Source organism: Amblyomma maculatum, chromosome 6 (genome assembly GCF_055883805.1).
Source record: "Amblyomma maculatum isolate TAMU_Amacu chromosome 6, ASM5588380v1, whole genome shotgun sequence".
Classification (NCBI taxonomy): Eukaryota; Metazoa; Arthropoda; class Arachnida; order Ixodida; family Ixodidae; genus Amblyomma; species Amblyomma maculatum.
Genome location: NC_139349.1, coordinates 23,258,966 through 23,281,809, shown reverse-complemented (window position 1 = coordinate 23,281,809; position 22,844 = coordinate 23,258,966). Strand labels below are relative to the sequence as shown.

Sequence of the window (22,844 nt, the reverse complement as noted above, 5' to 3'; positions counted from 1 at the left end):
ACCGTTTCTGCTGTATCTTGTTTTGTTTGAAATTCGAAAAAGCTTTGTATATATGCGAATTGGAATCCTCTCAACAAGTTTTCTGGTATTTACTTTATTACCAAAGGAATGTATCGGTACGGATAAAAGTAAACGGAGCACGCTTTTTCCTTCTACCATGTTTCACACTTTGAATAATTGAAACTGGCAGTCGTGGTATGTGCGAACTATTTGCCATTGCCCTTTCACTTGGACAAATATTGTTTTGCTATCTCCATTGCAGAAGGCATGGTTCTAATTTGAACGGAAAAGCGTGTTGCGTTTACATGTCCGCATCTGTATAATTGCAAGACTGTTCACTTGTCACCAAGCTATCATGGTGCCATTATTTATCATCTCCCTGTTATTCCCTTTTCGTGCGGTCTATTGCCGCTCGTAATAACACTGCCCAGCTCTAACCATTAGCGATCTTTATCACACGCTGAGCGAGCATGTTTGTTTCTGATAGCATTGAGAGCGTACATTCGATGTCCCCATTGTGTAGAGCGCTCGATGGTTGCCTTACCTGCAAGCAAAACTAGATCTAGCCCCAGCGGTTCGGTTACAGAGGCCCCATTTCAGCGGAAGTAGTGCCCCATAGACCCACAATCAACGTAGGCGCGAGCACAGTGCCCTGAAATCAGAGGCCGAAGTCTGATTGCATCTATTATAGCCCAATATGCCATGGCCAAGTGCTATACACAACGGTGACGCCGACTGTACATAGCGACCATTGCTTGAGACTTTCCATTGTAGTAAAATTTCACTTTTAGAGCAAATATAGGCGAACCAACATATGCTGCCTAGCATTATATTTATAACCGTATTTTGGCCGTGAATGAACAAGTTGTTCTGCGTCTGTTTCGCGTGCCGGAAACGCGTCGGCAGAGGCGATCATTCACAGGGAAGAAGGCACGTGCGTTGTAACATAACTGCAGTGTTTATTTTTTTTCCCTTCGTTTCCTCTCTACCGAGCTGAATCGAACCGGTTATAACCGCTTATTGTTACCTTCGCGAGCTAAACCTAAGCTCGACTGGAAAATGCATATGAATGCAGGCCTGCATTCCAAAGAAACTTAGCACTTTTTCGCCTTGTAGTCCACACAATGACTATTCCCTTCTGCGTAATAAATACGTGTGCCGATGCTCTTGTTTTTTTGCGCTATTCAATATTTGTCCACAGGCAAAAGCTGATGGCCCATCTTTTGAACTGCAGGTAGGTGGTAGATCATGTCGCACACTAAGTTCGGTTTTAAGGGCTTTTACCGATATTGCAACATGCTCCAGCGGATAAGTTGAAAGGTTCTGCCACTAGAGTTTTATAAAAAAACCTCTAGCGACGATTCAGCTGCATTGTGTCAGGGCTGTGATACGCAGAAGTGAACCACAACTACAGTTAAATAGTCAATAGTACGTTTAACAAAGATTTATTAGGGAAGCGAAACATGTAAAAAATAATCGACAGTTCTGTGTTGTGCTTTTCGGAGCAATAATTGAAGGGCAATACATTTTAACGAGCACATGAATATACACACACTGATACGATAGCGTACAATTGCATTCAGTGAGTATAAGCGACTTGGTGTATCACTGGTAATGAAAATGTGCCTTTTTAAGAAGCGGCGAGAAGTGGCGATCTAGTGCATTATATTATGCTCGATCGGTGACACTCGATGGAACATGCTTTTGTTGACAGTGCTGCCTCTTTTGTGTCCTATACGTATTATTATTCTTACTATTCCGACCAGTTTGGTACGAATAGGCTAAATACCCGATGAAAACAAGAATAAAAAAACTCCTCTAGAACATTCACAATAACCTAAGCGAATTTCTTTGATGGAGACATTCATTACTTTTGTTTCAATGCATTGCGAATTCAGTAGAGATCCCCTGCAATCTTTCTTGAGCTAAATAGTGCACAATGGATAGAGTCCACAGTTATGGAGTTTGAAGCTCCTTATCCATGCTATGCTAGTTGAGGAGCCGGACAGCAGGTTGTGCTTTGGTTGTTACCCATTTCACACAAATGGCCGGCAGCGGAAGCCGAACACATCACCTTCCGAATCCGAACATGTGTGTAGTACTTTAAAAGAGTTTTGAAGTCGAGAAACGCAATGTCCTCAGGGAGAGGGCATTCCGGGAGAAAATGTGTAGCCCATCACGTCACAGATGAGCGATGCAAGCATGACACGCAACGGAGGAAAGGAGTAGCACGATGCAAGACGGGCTGTATAGATGGCGGTAGCTGCACTCTTTCGGTGAATAGATTCTTCAGCTGTAGGAGGCGCCATCCCTTCAGCCGCTTTTTAGCTTCAACCTGGGCGGCGCGCATTTGTCCCCATGGCTAGGGCCATTAGCGCGCCTCGATGCCTCTGGCCGTAGTGCTACCGTAACCCGTGCTGCATTCGAGGCTTGAGAAGCATTCGCTCCCAGCCGCTTCTCTTCCAAGTCAACAGCGGACGCAGTGTCCCTCACTTCCTTTGGTCTACAGGCACTGCCACGCTCAGCCTCTTATCGGGTCGGCGTAGCTAGCATGCATTCACCGTTTTCAGTGCCGGAGGCGCCATTGAGTGGCCTAATTAGGTATCTGGAAACAATGCGGATAGGTTTGCGTTGGTACGAGTTAATATTCCGCCCGGCGTTATAGCATTAACTAATGACATGTTTACAAATACAGGGGGCGCTCGCGGTCGGCGGAGTGGAAGCGGCCCTGATATCGCCTGTGCAGTCGTCTACTACATTATATATGTTCGGCCTCATAACAAGCGTTGGCCGTGACACATTTCACACATACAAAAAACAACTCTGAAAGGATGTTTCTCGCCATCTGTTGGTACAAGGCCGCGTCCAAGGCAGAGTGAGGAAGAAAAAAAAAAACATTCGGGGGAAAGGTTTTTTTTTTTTTTTTTTACATTTGTTTCAAGTAGAAGGGGGGTCACGTTGCGCCTTATGCCTATGCACATTTATTAAAAACGTGTGCGATTCAAAAATACATTGCGTTTAAGCGAGCTTTGTTTAGTACTTTCACAGCCTGCCGTACGGTGTACTCCGCTTTTCTTCGCAACGCGATAGTGTATTACATGCACTGTGAGATAAAAGACCTGATTCAAAAATTTTTGCCTACATGTATTCTTACTGAGCGGAACTCCAGCCTCTACCCTCAGCCGCTAATAGCAGCGCCAGTGCATCTTACTTATTTCCCAAATAGCCATTGGCCTATAGACGAACACATTTTACCTATAAAACAGGGAGTTATATATATATATATATATATATATATATATATATATATATATATATATATATATATATATATATATAACTCCCTGTATAACTCCACTCCCTGTGGCCGCTATATATATATATATATATATATATATATATATATATATATATATATATATATATATATATATATGAAGGAAAGAAGCCAACAGTCGGCGAGGCCAAGGAAAGCGTTGGCGATGGTACTTTGTCTCTTTTTTTTTTAATGTTTACTTGGATAATCACAAAAATTAGTAATGTTATCTGTTTAGGGGAAAGATAATTAGACACAAAGTAGAAGAAAAAACAACGTGCCGATGGTGGGATCCGAACCCACGACCTCCGAATAACGCGTCCGGGGCTCTTCCAACTGAGCTACATCGACCGCTGTCCCCCCTGCTACTTTCTTGGGTATTTATGTTGTCTGTATACGAACCTTGAGAGTGTTCACCAGCGCCACCCTCAGCCATATATATATATATATATATATATATATATATATATATATATATATATACTTGTTTACTTGCAACGTTAAGTCCGTAAACTGGGATATTGGTGGACTACGTGAAGTTGAACAAAAAGTGTTGAAATATAATTTTCCGCTTTTAAGCTGCGCTCTTATTCAGAAATCACTTTTCGCATTGACACAGCGCCGAACAGTGTAAATCAGCCGCACATATTTTGCACAATATTGGGAACAAGCCTAGCCAATACACTCCAGCTTGCGTGCATAATAGATATCTTCATTTATAATTTTCCATGTATTTGAAGAGAAAACCTTCAACAAGGACGGCGAAATGTAACGAACTCACCTTACAAAATACAGCTGATTTCATTTCCTATTCTTTAACTGGGGATCGGCTGATGACTGAAAATGTTTGGTTTGGTAGATATCTGAATCTCAGTAGATTACAAGCGCCTGAAGAAAATGCAGACGCAAAGTTTTATTAAGGTGCTTCCGTGAATGAATGTGTATCTGTTTTGTCCTGGGACATAAAACATCCGAGAAACTTTTCTATACGTGACATGTATGGGATATAGCGCTAGTATTTACTCTTTTAACTAACAAATACGCCCAAAAAAGCTTGGCATGTACCGCGAAGTTACATCACTAGACATTGCAATATTTTCTACTCAGTGCCACACAAACAATTTCGGCGTTAACAGTCCATTCATTCCTTTGTCTTTTTCATAAATACATAGGCTAAACAGCCTGTCTCGTTTTGTCTTCTCCTCCTCGTTTAAGCTATTATCTTGCCATAGCTTTCGTAGTTATACAAAAAGTGGTTCAACAGATGGTATTAGCTTTGCTTGAAAATTTGCTATCCAATATAGCTGTTTATTTTTCAGTTCATCGAGATATTTAGTAGCGAAGCTAATAGGTAGTTTCCAATTTTTTTTTTTGCTTCTTGTCTTGGGAAAATTGCAAGTATTATTTTTTTTTCCCTATATGATTGTCTTTTTAATGTTTTTAAATTAAAAATTTTTGCAAATGATCAATGCATAAAGCAGAGGCAACACGTTTGTGAAGCCCAATTTTCTACGTAAAAGGGGCTTTGTAATATAGAACAGAAGCTATCAGCAAGTAAGCGCGCTTACTTCCACACACTGCTCATAAAAGTGATAAAGGGCAATAAAACAATTCCGGATCTCAATAACAGAACAGTAGAAGAATGCCTTTACCTGATTCATGGGAATCTTTGCGATTCTCTCGCGAGCTGATTAGTTGGCATTGTCAAGACTGCTTGTGTACGCTATTATGCAACTTTATTTTCAGCCATGGCAACAAAAACTTCTTAAGCAATATATATGTATATATTTCGCACTTTTAGTGTTGTTGCCTCACAAATTATATTCTTGCTGAATGTGGGGCGGCAATTGTAGGCACTTTCTGCGTGAAGTATTATTAAATGCTCTGCACGCCAGTAGCAGACAGCACCCAGTCCTTCCACTCCGAAGCGTTTCACTTAAAGCAGTTGGATGCAAAATTATTTGTGCACCTTACATCGGATGGTCACAGTTTTGACACGATTTCAACTTTTTAGGAGAACAAGATTTCTTCCAGCAATTGTTCAACTTTCTTTATGTTTTAATAGATGTCGACTAGGCTGCTGTTTTTTTTGTGTTATTTTTTATTTACACGATACTGGAGACCTGATATGGTCCAAGCAGGATTGGCAAATGTCGAAGAAAAATCAAGTTTCAGGAACAATAGTGCACTTAAATGAATACAGTGAATGAACAGCAGGCGGGTAGAATATGAAGACAAATTTACGCAACGCTAGCAAGGCGCTTACCAACTTGACGAAAGTCGTATATTTAAAGGACTGAACAAGAAAACTGTAGTGATCCCACTTACCACAGTGTGTGTGTAAAAGTAAGAGAACATTTTGTTCAGGGGATGCCTCGGGACGAATCGCTATGTGTGGCCTGCGCCGCTGCAGTCAACTAGAAAGATGGCACTCCGTGTGGTTCCAGCCTTTTCACTGTGAAAATAATGGCGCTGTAAGCGCGCACCTGTCCCCAAGCACATACGCACATAAAATACTCACAGGTGGAGCTCAAGTTTCACAACTGGCAACGACGAGACAATGTTAAGTTCTAAACTGGTGCCGGTTGTCAAGATCGCGTCTTTCCGTACCAAACGATGCAACCACCAGGCAGATGAGTTTTAAAATTTCTTGATTTTTTTTTTTTAAATTTTGCTGCTTTGGTCTTAGAAGTATTTGATACGTGATTCGAATGCTCCCACTGCTGGAAACCTATAGGTGGCAGAGGCTATAACACTCAGCGGAAATGCATAAAAATAATGCGACTTTTAAAAAGCATAAAACGGAAAGTAATAAATAGAAAGCGCGGCCCATGGAGATGCTTTCAGTTCCAACAAGTTTGGCTCAATACTTTTTTAATTTTTTGAGTTTGAGGGCACTAATCCAATTTTTTTTTTTTGGCTGGCTTATTTTGAACAGTAATCATCGTTAAGCTTGTGTGGTCATCGAACCGTTATTAAGGGTTTTCGCTGTTTCTTATACTTAAGTCCTTCTTTAACAACTTCAATAACGGTGCGTTTGCCCCTTTTAGGATTGAACTGAGCGAGTACCGTACGGCAGATGAGCAGCGATTGATGCGCGAAAGCAGAAATGGCAGTTTCTGATTATCAGCATTTCACCCGCAAATGGTTGACGGTTTCGTTACATCGAGAGGGCGGCAGGAACAAGATGTTCGTGGAGCCAGTGCATGCTCTCCAGCCAGGCGCTTTTTCCACCCAAGCACAACCTCTGAACACCTGGATGCCTCATAGCAGCGGAGCCCCAACTACCTGGACAATCCAAGCCACCTACCAAGAACTGTTCCTTTGTCCATCTCATACACATCGAAGGGTAGCTTATTATATTAGGGGGCTTTAAAACGCAGGCAGCTGAATAAATGGTACAAGATGGGCATATTTGTTGAATGATCATACATAGATTATTGAAAAGCTGTTTCTTTCCGAAGGAATAGCCAGTAGCTGAACACTCCGTTCCCATGTATTCTGCCAGCAGGTATTGAAGGCCAAATACTGAAGACTGAAGAGTCAAATAAATATTTTATTATTTTTTCTTAATACTTTTGCTGTTTTATCTAATGAATACATTCTAGTTGTTTACAGAAATTTAATTGTGCATAGCTCCTTGAAGTCTAAAATAGAAAAATCAAATCACATAACCATGCGGAATAACCTGCTGCAACGCTCGACGATGCCTATCGAATGCGCAGGTTTACAAAGGGAAATGAATGGAAAAGCCTGTGATAGGACCATGAAGGGAAACCCACTGGTTCGCCAACCTTGGAAACCCCACTGGTCTAGCGACGTTGTCCTACATGGGCTATGAGTGGGAAAGCCAACAATAGGGCATACTGGCAGTGCTAAACTGGTTGTACGATGGAACAATATTGGAGTGAACGATGACCCAATGATGTGGAATGTCGATTCCCCGAGAGCCATTATCAGCCCAATATTGATGCCACTGTTTTCCAGTATTAGACCATCGTCGGTCCAAAGATGGTGTGCTGCTTGGGTCGTTTCCAACTGTGAGACGCTCCGCAAAGATTTGGCTCGTAAGCGCTACCCGCAGCACGTTATTGATGATGCCATCAAAAAAGCTGCAGCGCAAGATCACCGTACCATCTTTAATCGCAAAAAGCCTGCGCAATCTGGTATCCAAACCAACCCAATCTTAACTAACACAGAATCAGTCCCAAGCGTGAATATTATTCTTAAAATGCGCATAGTATTCTTCTCGTAAGTGAAAAAATGAGTCTGCTTTCTGAACCACCCCGCGTCGTGTACAGAAGGGCGAAAAAACATCATAGCCATAGTGACCTCATCAAAATTAAAAAATGACCCAGTCTCAAGACAATCTCTTATCTGTGCATGAAGATTTGTTGCTGTGTGAGAGTCCCATGCTATATTTGCATATTAAAAAGTTCGCCTTATTAGCATTTTATATGCGAGACATTTAACTTCAAGGGTTGCATTGCATATTCTTGGCCTTATGCCCCATAGAACTTCATTTGTCCTACTGCACATATCATTTACGTGGGCATTTCACCTCAGGCCTGGAGAAAATATTTAACCTAAATATTTATGTCCTATTACCCTTTTTAGTTCATTTGCACCAATGCGGTATTTATAATTCGGGATCACGTTCTTTCTTCTTATAGCCATGCAAAATTATTTTACACGGTTTTGATTAATTTGCCCCTGATTACACCATCTTATATTTCTTTTTGTAGATTAGAGTGAATTAAGGTTTAACTGGCCACTTGGAGATTTCATCTTGGTATATATTACGCTCTCATCAGCAAATACCCTTTGAGAACGTCAACATAATCTAGCAAAAAATTAATAAATACCAGAAATAAAAGAGGCCCCAATACACGGCCTTGAGGTACTCCAGACGAACAAGCTTGAATCTTTTTTTTTTTTCGAAGAGTTTGCCACAAGGCATAAGTTGAGAAAGGGGGAATGGGATGCAGGAGATAAAGTTAGTCTTGTCAGATGTGTTACCGTTTTTATGAACTGCATCTAGATTTATCTTCACCTATTTGAACATACTGTTTACGACAGTGAAGTTACGATGTAAATCGTTTTGTTACATTAGCTTTTTTAATGTATTTTGAGTAAGAGTTTGGGGTGAGCTACTTTATCAAGTGCTTTCGCGAATTCTAAAAATAGTTAGATAAACTTGTTCTCGGAAATTTATTGCTTGTAAAAGATCATGAACTATTTTAACAAGTAGCGTTACTGTAGACAAGCCGTAGCGAAACCCATGTTGCGAAGAAGACAATAAGTGGCAAGTTTCAAGATAATTTGAATGATGCTTACACATTATGTGCTCATGCTGTTGGAGTAGGTGCTTGTAAGAGAAATGGACCGATAGTTAGTCTTGTCAGATGTGTTACCGTTTTTATGAACTGCAATAAATGCTAGTTTCCAGGCTGTAAAATTTTCATTGGGAGAGATATATAGCGGCCCACTCTGCCACTCTGCATACCTATGTAAAAACTCATTTGGGATGCTGTTTGGACAAGGGGATTTCTTAACGTTAATGGTCAAAAGAGTATTCAGCACTCGTTCCTCATTGATCACTACATTCGACGCTGAAGGGCGCTGTGAGGAGTTGTAAAAATTTGAAGTGTGTCATCATCTTCGGTGAAAATGGAGAATAAAATGAAGCGAAAAGTTTAGCATGGTCTTGAGGAATTTCTTCATCGTTAGTTTTACTTTTTTTTTTTTTTTTTTTGCGGGCTTTACATATCTACAAAATTTATCTGGTGTTTGAGGAAGAAATGTTTTCGGAGTGACAATAAAGGACCTGGTCTTTGATTTCTGGATAAGACAATTTAATTCCCACCCCGTGTCCTGAAGTCCTGCCAGGCTTTCAGTATTTCGACCTATACTGATCTCTACAGTAACCGAAGTAGTCAGGACAATAATGAGATTGGTAGTAGTGAAAAGCAGTGACGAAGGACACGGTTAAGAAAGCTTTGGAAACTATGAAAATGGGGAAAGTAGCTGGGGAGGTTCAGGTAACTACAGATTTGTTGAAAAATGAGGTCGGGGGGGGGGGGGGGGGGGAGGGGGGATATTGTGCTAGGAAAACTGGCCACTCTGTATACGCAATGCTGGATGAGATCGATGGTACCGGAATCATGGAAGCACGCTAACATTATCTTAATTCATAAGGAAGGGGGCGCAAAAGACTTGAAAAAAAAAATCAGACCAACCAGCTTACTGTCTGTTACGTATAAGGTTTTCACTAAGGTAATCGTTAACAGAATTAGGACAATCCTAGACTTCAGTCAAGCAATAGATTAAGCAGATTTTCGGAAAGGGTAATCCACTATCGATCACATCCATAGATTAAACAGGTGACAGAAAAATACTCGGAATATAAGTTATATAACCAGCCCTTATGCATTTTTTTTATCTTTTTCTTATTAATTTTTCTATGCTTTTCTCTTTATTCATGACATTTTTGCCTTGTATACCACTCCCCTCTGTAACGTCCGACATGGGCCTTGAGGGTGTCACGAATAAATAAATAAATAAATAAATAAATAAATAAATAAATAAATAAATAAATAAATAAATAAATAAATAAATAAATAAATAAATAAATAAATAAATAAATAAATAAATAAATAAATAAATAAATAAATAAATAAATAAATAAATAAATAAAATAAATAACATCTTGGGAAGTCATACAGGCATTGCGAAATCAGGGAGTCGACGAGACGTAAGTGAAAGTACTGGAAGATATCTATAGTGACTGCACAGCAACCATAGCTTTGCATAAGGAAAGTGTCAAAATTTCCATAGAAAAAGATGTTAAGCAAGGAGATACGATTTCTCGAGTAATAGTCACAGCTTGCCTAGAGGAACTATTCAGAGACTTGGAAGGGGGACAATTAGAATAAGGGTTGACGGAGAATACCTCAGTAATCTGCGTATCGCTGATGGCATTGTCTTGCTAAGTAATTCAGGTGATGAACTGCAAAGAATGATTGATGCTCTAGACAGGAATAGCAGAAAGCTAGGCTTGAAGATAAATATGCAGAAGACAAATTTAATGTTTCACAGCCTCGGAAAGGAACACTATTTTACGTTAAAAAGCGAAGAATTGCAAGTAATAGGCGAATATATCAATTTAGTAAAGGTAGTAACCGCAGATCCGGATAATGAAAGGGAAATAACGAGGTGAATAAGATTGTGATGGAGTGCATTTGGCAAGCACTCACAGATTATGACTAGCAGCTTATTGCTATCGCGCAAAAGGAAAGTATGCAACAGTTGCATCTTATCTGTACTCACCTATGGGGCTGAAACGTGGAGGCTAACCAAGAGGGTTCTACTACAGTTGAGGACAACGCCGAGGGCTATGGAACGAAAAATGGTATGTGTAATGTTAACAGATAAGAAGCGTGAAGAGTGAGTCAGAGAAATAACCCGAGTTAATGAAATTCTGGAGGAAATAAAGAAGAAGAAATGGGCATGAGCAGGCCATGTAGTGCGCAAAGAGGATAACCGATGGTCGCTTAGGGCAACAAATTGGCTTTCGAGGGAAGGAAAGCGGAGGAAAGTTAAGAAGTTCGCAGGGTCAAGTGGATGCAGCTAGCACAAGACCGGTTTAGTTGGAAAACAATGGGAGAGGCCTTTGCCCTGCAAGGGGTATATTCCAGCTGACAATGATAATGAATTCAACTGCAATAGAAGAAGTCCAATCTCGTCAGCTGGAGTAGCCGTGGGAGCCCTGCCGCATTCTGAGTTGAAGTGAACTAGAACAAGGAGGCCTCCGTGAAAAATTCCTTCTTCGAACGGGCCGAATGTTCTCGCTTGCTGCTGGTGCTGTAATGCGCCCAACGCAGTGGTTGTGCGCATTATCATACCTAAACAGAGATCCTAATACGAGCAGAGATGAGATATTTTATCTTCATTATTCGACCCAGACTATGAAGGCATAGAAAATGCTGGTCAAATTACGATCTACTCGCGAATGAAATCGATATGATCAGCACGACAGAATTTTTTACGTTGGCAGCATACGGAAATCCCGCCTAGAACCGGTATGAGCGAATAATCGTCTACAGACGAACCAAACGACGTCTTTTTGCGAATGCAAGTGCCGGCGTAGAGCAGGTTATGCTCTGGAAAGAAGGACGTACTTTTACAGCGTTATTTCAAACCTGTAGTGAATTGCCAAGCATTACAGTATTCATAGTGTGAAGTTTTTAATCAAGAGAGAAAAAACGCGCTTTATTATTTCTTATTATTGTTATTTCTTATTTTTCTTACTTCATTACTATAATTACATTGTTTAACCATTCTTAAAATGCCCAAAAATTAGCTTTTTGATGCAAACATATAATATAGTGGTTTTTAGCGGGTTTTGGGGCTTCCTGCTGCGGGATCTCTATTTGAATTGGTGATACACTGGGAACGGGTTGGCAGGTTGTCTCAATATGGTTTTGATTCACCATACGGTTTGTCCGGTGTATGTACGTAGTTCCTGCTGCATTTAAGCGGCACGCTATACACCACTTTGCCGCCTGCCATTTTCGAGCACGCTCCGCGTTTTTGGTATCACTTAAATGCGATACGTTGAAGATCTAATCACCTCTCGTTCACGTCGTTCTCGACATGGCCGAGTTGGCATGAACTGCCAATTTGGGCAGCTTCATTGAGATGTGAGGGTGATATTAAAGCCCTACTGTCCGTACCCTCAGATCTCGAGACAAACATGCCACTGCCTAACCATTCAGACATATTCATACATCTTGTTAAAAGCTAGGCTTTACATTGTGGCGTGGCGGCAAGCCGATGAAGAAACGACAGAACATGATCGATGGCGGTGGTAGATGACGCTTAGTGAATATGTTAGCGGGCCTAGCGTGAGCGGTGTTTACTCCGGCCACACTCATACACATGGTGTGGACTTGTACACATTACAACACAGACAACACAAACACCCTAGAGACGTGGGAGTCTCTCCTGTGTACTTCCGAGCCAGCAGATCAACGCTGGCTTATCCAGCGCGCGGTGGAGGCCGCGGCATCCCAAAGGATCCCCGCCGACCTCCTCTAAGTCAGCGCAACCGGTCCTTTGACTGGTCCCCTGTTTTTGGGCTCAATAAAAGAGTTCACCACCACCACCTAGCGTGAGCGCTCCTGTCCGCGCCACTGCCCGCTTCTTCTTCGTTGCTCGTCCGTGAGAATATCTACCTCGTCTGATGTTTCACTTAAGCACATGGTAGGCCGGGAGCGTATGCTTATTAATGAGTAGGTGCGAGAAAAAGAGATAAAATGTATGGATTAGTGGTTAAATACCTAACTTTTAATACTTGGTTATAGCATTCAGTCCCAATGTTGCCTATTTTCAGTTAACTCTTTGTTTATCGCGTCCATTGAGCGTCGTCCGCCTTCTAACGATAACTTAGCTCGATGATTTAGGAGCTTTCCACGTTGATTACGGACACGAAAAACCATTTAGCATGTAACAAGGCAACTAAGTTCTGTTTTCGAAGTTGCTTTCGTTTCATTTCTAGGCGCCATTTTTTGCTCGTTCTGAAGGAGCGGCAGCGCCAGAGGTAAACAAGTAAAGCAAGCTCGAAAATGTAAATCTCGTGACTTCTGTAAATCTGTAGTTGATCTTATCGACACGCGCAGCCTAGTATAGCTGCATTTGCCTTTCTTATTCATTTATGGTAGTGGCGACGACACGAACCGGGTTGGAACGTCTCATTTTCGTTTCTTTTTTGCTGGTCTGGTTTTGCGCGCCCTCATGTTATTCGTTGCAAAGGACACAATTCAACGTCGAATTTCAGTTTTTTTTTTTGTCAGATGGAGGCCTTAAGATGCCAAACATTCCATTCTTGGCGAATAATTTTTTTGTTCTTTGTAGGCTTATGTGTAATTTTACAAGCTTTGTTTGTTTTTTTTTGTACCATCTCGTTTTCAGCAAATAAAACTTTACGTTTTAACGAACATCGTGTTGTTCAAACCTATATGGTTTAATTTCTGCTGTTGCATATAGTATTAAATCTTATCTATCTTTCGCACAAAAGCAAGACTACTGAAACCTACATGAAATGTCTTTTTCTACAGAGTAGGGAAATAGTTAAAGGATCTAACCTCGAGAAATTGACTACATCTAAATGTTTTCAATCGAATTAGATATTCAGATTGCGAAACAATCTGTGTATAGGGAATGATATAATAGCACATTCGCTCTAAATACTCGTCATGGTTTTCTTTAAGCAAAACTGGCTGATTACGACTTATCCTGTAGTAAGACGTGAGAGACAAAAGTCCATGAAGAATGTTTGGAATTGTTTTACTAGTGTGGTATTGTACCACACCAATTACCAAGATCGATTTTACTAATATGTTTTATCAAGATCCAGTGTGGTATTGTAGTTAATTAGAGGGATACTGAGAGAACATAAACTGCTTCTCCCACATTTTATGACATTTTACAGGTAATATAGAACATTTTTATATGCGCTTATTTCTGTAATCTGTTGGGCATGGCTGTTGCGAAGAAAATTATTAGATTTTGACTAAGGCACTGTACAGAGTCGGCAGATGTAACCCGTTAAAAATTGGCAGCTGCATTTGCTTGAAGAAGAGCAGAGTCCAGCAAAGTTTCTTTCTTGGGTGCAGTCGCGAACTTGAGTCGGTAGTTCCCTCTAGTTCTGTTTTCCTGAGAGAAAAAACATCGGTAGTATCACATATCGATGGCCCCTGGCGATACCAGGAAGGCACCGGACAAGAGTTGCGAAGTTAAGGTGTCGGTGATTATCCACGAAGCTAATCCTTATTGCAAATCAAACAACGCGATATAATCAGTATGGAGATAGGAAAAAACTACTGGCTTTCAAATAATGGAGTGCAGATGTAATGCTGGAGTGGTTACGCGCATAGCATGTTGTTGGCTGGGGCGAGCAGTCTTGAGCTGTTACACATAACTCGAAAAGCGGAATGTTTCCGCAGGATGCTTCATACCTGTTCTTTCTTCATCAAGATTCATTGCTCGGCTTACGTAGCTATGATGATGACGGCATTGGAATGCATAACGATGCAGAGGCGCACGTGGCCACGAAGAGATGTTGGTTTAATAAGAATTTAGGAAAAGGAGAAAGCCCCCAGCGTGTGTACAACCATCTTCTAAATAGGGAAACGTCATCAGCAGGCGCCGCAATGGAAAGAGAGGGTTTATTCCAAATGCCCGAACGCACTCCAAAACAATCGTCGGCGTTGGGAGGTGTTCTAGGCCCGAGGACCATTACTGGAGAGGGCGCGGAAGCGTTCGATATTGCAGCTGTCTCGTTAAATGTCATTCGATGCCCGTATGTTCACGTTTAGGTGCCCAGATAAAGGGAACTCAGCGCCCGGATTTTCGCTCTCGGTGTTGGCTCGCCATCATCTCAAGGTCGTCGATAACGGGAGCTGAGAATATTTCCTGCTTATAAAGAGTAAGCAAATCATCTGTACTTACAGGTTCTTAAATATGAAAATAAACAAAGGTCGAGCAGTCAAGCCTTGATTATAATGACGTGTGACCAGCTCGCTTTTTCCTATTTTCTAACTCGTTCCCTTAGCGCGTAATATCGAAAAACCCCTGCCAGTTTCATGAAAGAAGAAATCCTCTCTTCGCGCAAAAAAGATAAAATTCAAATGTTCTCTTTCTTACTGAATGGTCCCGTACAGCCATTCAGCCTAACGGTGGCAACGGAAGAACCGGGCAGCGATGACCGTAAAGTATAACAGCATGAACATAGAGATGACTGCGCTTGGCCTGGCGTGTAAGAACAAGTTACTTTGAAAAATCAGTTGCGTGCGTCTTACTTGAATATCGCAATGTTCTTCGGTACAAATATATGTGCAATACTGTAAATCGCAAAGTACTGTCATTTTCAACAGTGGCCAGCAGACTATACGCAGTGACCCCTTATCTAGGATTAAGCTTACCTTAGTGCTTGAGCAATGAAGGAAGTACTCAAGTGTTCTCTGAACTATGAACGTGCATACTTGCGAAGTGGCAAGAATAAGCGAGGAATTGCTCACATTATAAACAGACATAGAGCAAAAGGAACCCGCACCAAACCTTTAATAGACTGCACGGAACAGCAAAGTGATCCGCGTTGCATTTACCTTGAAATTTTACCGTACTATGCCATCCCTAGTTACGGCTTGAGGTCCCGCTATGATGGCATTTTATTTATAAATGCATTCCAGAAGCAGAGTTTCAGAATGGTTCGAACATATTCTTTTTTGGGTTCGCTTTTTGTTCGACATCATGCTTCACTTCAATGTGCTACAGTTTTACATTCTACCATTTCACTCAAAGAAATCCTCAGCAGGTACAGAAATACTGCATATAGTCTGCGGATGCAAGACGAGTATGTGAGTGTGTTAGAAAATGTGTGCGGGTAATGTGCTGCGAGATCAGATTCCTGACCTTGAAAACTTATAAAGTGCGCACGAGTCAGGAAAGATGGGGAGAGCCAAGTAATGTGATACAGTTTCGACATTGTTATTTGGCTTGTACTCAGGAGATGTATTTCTAAGGTTGGATTCAGCATATTTTGAGGTGAAAGTAGTGCTCAAAAACTTTACAGTTTTCAATTTTCTGATATCCTTATCCTGATATACAACTCAGGGTAAAATCGACAGAATCAAGAGTTGAAACTTAGTATGGTATCTATTTAAAACGACAAGAGGTTACAAGGGAAGTAGGGCTTTGCGAATATTGTTATTTTTCGAATACTGATCAAATACGAATATGAGAAACATGCCTTCGAATATAAAATATGAGATCGTCGAAAAAGAAAAAGCAAAGAAAATTATAAGTAGCAAATATTGCTCGACTTGTTTTTCAGAAATCATGTTTTCTCGGTTTCATCAAGTGTCGCTTTGAGCGCGCTGTCTGGGAGGCTCTTTTTAAAGAAAAGAAAATTCATCATCATCATCATCATCAGCCTGATAATACCCACTGCAGGGCGAAGGCCTCTCCCATATTTCTCCACTTAACCCGGTTCTGTGCTAGCTGCATCCACTTGACCCCTGCGAACTTCTTAATCTCATCCGCCCACCTAACTTTCTGCCGCCCCCTGCTACGCTTTCCTTCCCTTGTAATCCAGTTTGTTACCCTCAGCGACCATCGGTTATCCTCTCTTCGCACTACATGTCCTGCCCATGTCCATTTCTTCTTAATTTTTACTAGAATATCGGTAACTTGAGTTATTTCTCTGACCCACTCTGCACGCTTCCTATCTCTTAATGTTACCTCTACCATTTTTCGTTCCATAGCTCTCTGGGTTGTCCTCGAAAGAAAATTCATTTCTTCCCAAACCGGTCCCATTGCCTTTTAAGGGACATGAATGCTTTGCGGAATTGGGTAAGACAATGATATATATTATTGGAGACATGTAACGTAACGAACAGTTTGCCACGTATCAGCCCGTATGCCATCAATTTAGAGGAGGACAACAACAACAAGCGAGGGCCGCCTGGTCTGCGCGCTGCACGGCTGAAGACATGCTCCTCGCGCCGCATATGAGGTCACTGGCCCATCATTGGTATATTGGCTCCTGCTAGGCCAGTAAAGTTTTCGCTTTAACACATGCAAGGATCCCTGAGGGCGCTGCCCTGTTGGAAGAAGAAATTTAAAGCTCTGATGTGATGTGCGCACGACCCATTTCAAGATTGTGGCCAGTTACATTTAGAAATGTGCTACACACGTAACTATTTCAAGCTTACATCTGCTGTCAAAGCAGAAAGCTGGGGTAGCTGGTTGGAATCCATTTGAAGTTTAAGAATAGCGCTTAAGACGAGGACACTGTGTCCCTTTTTTCTGTGTCCTTGTCTTAAGCGCTAGTCTTAAACTTCAAATAATTTACATCTGCTCTCGATTACGGGACAGGTAGGAATTTTTTTAGGATGCTTAACTGTACAGTCCACACTTTATAGCATTGTGGTGAAGCGCGCAGTGGAGGTGAAACAGCACTGAATTGAAAATGTTTTGGTGTATTCGTCAATTTTCAAATATTCCAAATGTTGTGAATAGCCGTCTTTCAAATACAGATACGAATCGAATAAAAAACATTCAATTCATATTCGAATTTTCGAGCGTTGTTGTAAACCTAATTAGAACATACACTTATTGACTTTCGAATTGCAGCAAGAATATTGGTTTGTCGCCATTGGGAGATTTAATTCAGCTGCAGTGGAAGCTGCCTTTTACATACTTCTATAGAACTAAAGCTTAGCTTGCTGTTCCAACTTGCGGTTCCCATGAGCTGTAAGCTCCAGCTGCTTGTCTTCCGGCAAAAGTACAGCTTCCTTTGGATCCACTTTTCAATGTAAACAAAGTGAAATAATCGAAGGCGATGTTACGAAAGAACATATTGGCGAAAATGTCATTACCCTCTGATACATCGCAGAAACTCGCTTTTAAACTGCGTCCTGCGCTAGCACAGCGTAGTTCAAGCTGACGCAGAAAAACTATGAGGTAAATATTTGTCAATAAATAGCAGAAAAATGTTTGCTTTCCAAGGGGAGGATCTGTGGATATACTCAATTTTAAGGGCAATCTTGCAACGTAAAAAAATAATTCCGTACCCAACTTTCAGTAGAAGTGAGCTTGTTAAGAAGTACTAGGCGTAACCGTCACTGTACTTTATTTTTGCCACCGGAAATAATGTGAACCAACGTCTAGTGTGGCAGTGCATAGATGATATCTTTATATTGAGTGCGTAGAAGGGTTATTCGGTTGTTTACGCAATGGCCCAGAGGCGTTGACGTAGCGGCTCTTGTGTTGCAGTGCGGGGGCGTGTTACCGGTAGAAAATTTAATGGCAGTCATTATTTATACGTTCTGGAGAAAGAAAAAAAAAGCGAACATTTTACAAGCAGTACGTAGAAGCGAAGACGCTAGGTAGTCTACATGTCTCAGACTCATTACATGACATAAAGGGCGACTATGATGCCATTGAGCCTAAAAGAACAGCTTGAAAACTGAAAGAGGTAACATGCTATTGTGTGATATGGCTCTTTACGGTAAATCATGGTACACTATGATATGGTATAGTATTTTAAGGCGTGACATTGTACGACATAGTATGGGGCTGAAATGTGGAGGCTAACGAAAAGGGTTCTACTTAAGCTGATGGCAGCCCAGAGATCTGCAGGACGGAAAACGGTAGGTGCAAAGTTCGGAATCGCGCTGAGTGAGTCAGAGAAGCAGAGTTAATGAAGCAGGACATTTAGCGCGAAGAAAAGATAACCGATGGCCGCTTAGGGTAACAAACTAGATTCCAAGTGAAGGAAATCGTAGATGGGGGCAGCCCAAATTCAGGTGGGCGGATGAGGTTAACAAGTTCGTAGGGGTGCAGTGGATGCACCTAGCACAAAACCGGGTTATTTGGCGGGATTTGGGAGAGGAATTCGCCCTGCAGTGGGTATAATACGGCTGATGATGATCAGGATTGAATTTAGGATATGTCGTGTAGGCTACACGGTTTATAACATTTATGTTTTCTATTTGGTGAGAATATTACAGGATGTTTTTAAAACAAACAAACAATGGCAATCTGCTCATGAGGCTTGCTTCATTAATTGCACCCCTGTCTTCTTACTTTGTAATTCTTCCCGGAAAGCAGAACACCTGCATCATCAACAAATGCTGTGACATACCGTGCGAACATTCACCGAAGTCAGTTACCTATAAAGAACGCATTAAATGCTTTAGTACAGGCTGCTGTGGCAATCAGTGCGAAATGTTACATGGTAGGCATCGCGCTCTTAAGTGCGTTATGTGAGCTTTCTTGGTGTATTCTAAAGATATAAAATTTTGCCTCACGGAACCCGTTACTTCCAAGCTGTTTCCCTTGCATATAAAAATATCAGTTTTGCATCACTTGCGTGACTGCTGGACTTGTCGGTTTAGAATTTGAGAGATTATCTTATGTATGTATATGCTATTTACTCTTTATTTTTCTCACGAACCAAAGAGACGTTCTTTGTAGAAAAGAAAGAAGAGCCACTAGAGAACGGCGCAGAGCTTGTTTACTCTTCTTTCACTTCTTCGGAGATATTGTCTTGTGACTCTCGTGGCTCGTCACTATCAACCGATGAATGGGCGTATGAGAGCTGCGTTGTAAAAATTGAAGAAGTGGCCTCACAACCAATACCACATGTTGTATGCACGGCTGGTTTCACCTCAGCATGATGTGTCGTGGACCTCGATAAGTTGTATCGATGGTACCAAACTGTTAGAGACGTCCTGGAGTCCACCCTCGAGTTTCAGCAAAACAAAAAAGAGTAACAGGAGATTAGGACCGACGTTGTGTGAAGTACCCTGCGTTAGATTAGTTACAGTCACTGTTACAGAAGACCTGAACTTGAGCGTCGCGTCATGCTGCGTTGAGCAACTTGAGCGCGCAGCAAGGAGCAGGCGACACCTGTACTCAGCTGGCCTTGCGCTCGCCCAAACGAGGAGTATAGAGCGATGTTTAGGCAGCGAGGGACTGTATCAGTGCATGTTATGAGATCTATCACCATCACTTGTCTCAGATCGAGTATAGGACATGTGGATCGAGTATGGCGCGATTAAGCATATAAAAACAGACTGAGCGCTGAATGAAGTGGTATGGTATATACATACCATACCACTTCATTCAGCGCTCAGCGCTCAGTCTCAGTCTACCACGCTATGCCATACCGTAAACTATCTTACCGTATACATACGGTAAGATAGTTTACGGTATGGCATAGCGCGGTAGGATATGGCATTTTATTTTATCATATGACATCGTGCGCATTGGCAAATGTCTTAAAGCGGCATTTGACCATATTAGGGACTCTGTAGCGGAGGGCCTCTGGGTAATTTCGTTAGCTTGAGATTTTAAACATACCTCGAAAACTCACAGTACAAGAGAAGTTGTGCATTTGGACTCCATCAAAACGTGTCCAACGAATCCGACATTCTATACCAAATTTCTGGGCTCAGCAGAAGATATCTATAGCTACTAATTAGGGCATCACAAGTGAAAGACATAAATCGGGTTAGGGCACTTCTATAGAGCGCGATTTCACTTCGTACTGGTCCGCTAAATGTTCGTCATAACCAGCGAAAAATGCAATATGATTTAGTCCTCTAGCTAGCATGCGCCCCTGAAGGAAGTTTTGTGTTATATTCAATTCATTGGCCTAAGTATATGCCTTATACTCTTCATTTGACCTAGATTGCCAGATGGACGCAATGTTTTGGGGTTATGTGTAGAATGCTCTTAGTTTCATTATCACAAGTTTCCGCAGGAACTAACGAATTTTATTATTGTCATTATTTTCTTTGCATGAATTGTTTACTTCTCATCTAGTTAGCAGTTCATCTTAGTCGATAACGCTTTTTTGTTCCTGTTATGTCTGGCGCAGCTTAAAGTAGCTTGCTCTTTACCTTGCATTTTCTAAAAGTCATGTATGGTATGCCTAACTAAGGCGCGAGTTCCGTGGTATTCAGGCGACAGTACAACACAACTTAAAATTACCACCATTGCATGGTCTATAAGACCGGGAATAAACTCATTGTGGGCACTTTGATTATTGACACCATGTCTTTTTGAACAAAGGTCACTTCCTTTACCCTTTGCGGATTTCTCATCCACTCCGCTTACGATATTTATAGTAGTGCCGAATTCAGACTGCATATAAGTACTTTAGTGCACACTTACAATTTGACCAAACATGGCCCCGTTATATTAATTACCACTGTATAATTTGCTATAAAGCAGTCCGCATTTCCGAGGGCCACTTCGAACACGCACCGATAAATCCTGAAAAACCGCCGTACATCATTCTAAACCCATCTTAAATCAAATACAATACCTTCATTTGTGAACTTGAGAAAGTCAATTTCATGACTAATGTCAACCATTTACATTTGCATGCTGCTCGCTTTGTCGCTCTCTGACTAGTAGTGCCTGATTATTGTTGAACCAGTTCTTAAGCAAGGAGATGAATACGAGATCTTAACACGTGGTCAAATCAGCCTCATTTTTCAGTCCGCAAAATTTATCGCCATCCATCACTCCTCTACGTTGTTTCTGTCACGACGTAATATCATCAAAAACATGATTAATCTTCCAAACCTAGACGTGCGACCTATCACTTATTTTTTTTTATAAAAATGTATTCATTCCCCGCTGTGGTATATAGCTGACCAGTGTGCGGCCAGTCATCGCAAAGGAAACAACTGTCAAGCGATTTAAAGAGCGCTCGCCTGGGCGCAGTGGGCTGTCAGCCATTCTCTATTTAAGCTAACTCAACCATTCCTTGTTCAGACAGTTAATGAAACAGCATGCGGCAATTAACCCCAACGAAATGGAGAGTGGGCCTTGAGAGTATTATAAGTTTTCGAATAGCAAATCAGTACCCATCTATTCTATCCTACATGAAGTATCCTGTCTGAATAATTCGAATAGCTGTAGAAACATTGCTCCCGGATTGAATAGGCCACGTCATACTTTTTCTTGATCGCATAAAAATGTTGACATAAGCTAAAGTTTCTACTAATATGAATCAGTCAACTATAAATGCTGTCACTGTGGCGGTGTCCCTGCTAATGCAGCCGCTCTTGGTCAACCCCGCGTTTTCCTGGACAGCGGACTTCAGAGAAATTATTTTTGAAGCTGTCCTTGAATGCTAATAGACCGGCAGTGCATATTTTCGGCCTGTAAACGGTAACGGGCAGGATGAAAACTTTGCCATCTAGCCCAAACATATTTTGTAAAACACGTAATAACGCATTTAGCTTGAAAGAACATGTTGTTGGGCTTGATGGTGCCAGGTCTACTTAGGTAAAAGCCACGAAAAGCAACACCAACACAAGAAAGGTAACGGGGCTGAGCAGCCTGGAACGTCGTTGCCTCCGTGTGTTAGCAGTGTTCAGTTGCAGGTTGATGTTTAGATGTTTACTATCAAGTTGCTGCAGCGCATCAAGCAGCATCAAGCTGTTGCTGGATCTGTAACTTGGCGTACGAGGGGAATTTGAAGCGCTCAAGTTGCAGCTATGTTCAGATGCGACGCTACACACTAAAAAGGACCACGCATGACGCAGGACCCTTTACTGTGCGATCTCGGAAAAGCGCAGCGATGTCGTCAACTTTCTGTTGCAGCAAGGCTCCCCAGTTGACTCTGTTGACGAGGTCAACTGGACGCCACTCATGATTGCATCGTCCGTAGGTCACGTTGAGATAGTGTCTGCTCTCCTGAACAGAGAAGCAAAGGTGGAAGTCGCCAACCAGACGGGCCAGACTGCTCTGCATCATGCGGTGTCCAAAGGCCACCTGGAGGTTGCTCGGCTGCTTCTGGAGCACCATGCTGACATAAGTGCGCAGGACTCGTATGGGCCGCTTCTCTGGTAGGTATCCCATTCTGCAGCTCTTTCTCGACGGCTACCGGAACAAGCTCGACATCAACTGCATCGATCGAGCCTGCAACACGCTCCTGGACCCT

At 41.7% G+C, this 22,844-nt stretch overlaps 1 long non-coding RNA gene and 1 pseudogene across 1 annotated transcript in view; both read left to right on the top strand.

The window, feature by feature from the left end:
• Positions 1-22,844, top strand: part of LOC146185262 (uncharacterized) — a 67,852-nt gene that overhangs the window by 12,498 nt on the left and 32,510 nt on the right. The gene's annotated exons all lie outside the window — the stretch shown is intronic.
• On the top strand, positions 15,080-22,844 carry LOC146185264 (uncharacterized; annotated as a pseudogene).